Source organism: Aplidium turbinatum, chromosome 4 (genome assembly GCF_918807975.1).
Source record: "Aplidium turbinatum chromosome 4, kaAplTurb1.1, whole genome shotgun sequence".
Lineage (NCBI taxonomy): Eukaryota > Metazoa > Chordata > Ascidiacea > Aplousobranchia > Polyclinidae > Aplidium > Aplidium turbinatum.
In genome coordinates this window covers 36,456,664-36,458,182 of record NC_137475.1, presented here as the reverse complement: position 1 = coordinate 36,458,182, position 1,519 = coordinate 36,456,664, and the positions used below count along the sequence as shown (strand labels likewise).

Here is a 1,519-nt window from a genome sequence, read left to right as displayed (position 1 = left end):
AAGTTAACCAATAAACCGTAAACAATTTAACAAGCACATTTTTTATGAAGAAAACAATTATTTTCTAGATTGCAAGAACTCGGAAAATTTTGGTTTACTTGATAGGTGAATTCTTATATCGGATGTACACTGTACAGTAGTCCTATCTAGCGCCACACTTTGTCTTCGTTCGTGCGCATCGGAAAAATCTTATCCGCACGAGGAGGCTATAGGGATAGGCTATGCGTCGATTCAAATGGCAATAGCTCTCGTAGCCCATGGCTTGGTTAGATAATTAATTTATTATATTGTTCAATTAAATTTTCACAAAAAACAGCTATAGGAACTTTCTCAAACGTTAGTTGTAAGTTAAGTAAAAGAGGTCCGAACTTCGGAGGTCCAGAGGACGTCTTCGCGTTGTTAAAATTTATGATGCAGGCATTGATTTGCGCGTCATCATTGCAGAAACCAAATTGCAAAATTTGTGAATATGTATGTAAATAGTAAGCTTATCTTAACAGCTTACACCATGTTTAAGGCTCAAATTACGTAGCGTCAGTCTAAACTCATTTCCTTTTACCAGAACCTCATCGCTCTGGAGCAGAAGTTTCAGATACTTATTTAACCACAAGATATTAATCATAATTACGTTTGAAGTCAGGTAGAACATTTGTGAAGTCACAGGTTTGTAAAATTTACGTATTAACTTTCCATCTTTGGCTAAAACTGTTTGTTACACTGACCATCATGAAGTGGAGATTCATCAAAGAAAAGGTTTAATAAACCGAAACGGAGATCAACCAAGTCGAATGCCTAGCCTACCGGAACAAAGATCAAAGAATGCCGCACTCGTTATTTTTTTGTTGAGAGTTAAACGAACGAACCAAAAACCTGTCAAGATCTTAAGGCAGGGGTCACCAAATGGCGGCCCGCCACGCTGTATCGCTGCGGCCCGCGGAAGGTATCAGCGTACAAGTATAACCAAAAATACTTTTCTTGAGGAGTTAAAAAGCACGAAGGCAAAAAATACTTTCCGGGAAGCATATTTTCGCTTTGCATACGATTCCACCGACCTACCAATCAGATTATAGTTCTAGATGGGGGTTGCTTAAAGTTATTCCAATGCGATGTCCAGCCACACTGTTCCAGTGGTTGATTAAAACGTCTGTTTTCGAATTTCGAAATTGTCTGTGAGCAAAAGGTTGCTTATTTTAAGCTTGCAAATGTCATGTAAACACTAGTGTGCGTTTCACCGTTATTGTGTTTCACGAGCAGTGTTCTCTTTATGCAAGTTTTTGTTGGAAAATTAGGTCTGTGTGCCAACTCAATTTATAATAAATTGGCAAAATATTATATATGAATTTAAAGACTTTTTTCTGATTGTATTATGAAAATATTTAGCTTAGTAGCTTACTGCAAAATGTTTTTTTTTTTAAGAAATATGAAACGCTTCATGATTTTGCGTGTCATCCTTGCGCAGGGGCCATGCTAATCTTCTCTGTATCGTTCCAATTTTAGTATATGTTCTGCCGAAGCAAGT

At 37.3% G+C, this 1,519-nt stretch overlaps 1 non-coding gene across 1 annotated transcript; it reads right to left on the bottom strand.

Annotated features, from left to right (window-relative positions):
- Window positions 1–1,414: 1,414 nt before the first annotated feature.
- LOC145769746 (U6 spliceosomal RNA) lies at window positions 1,415–1,519 on the bottom strand. The gene has a single exon (XR_014289067.1). It is a non-coding gene; the product is annotated as a U6 spliceosomal RNA (small nuclear RNA).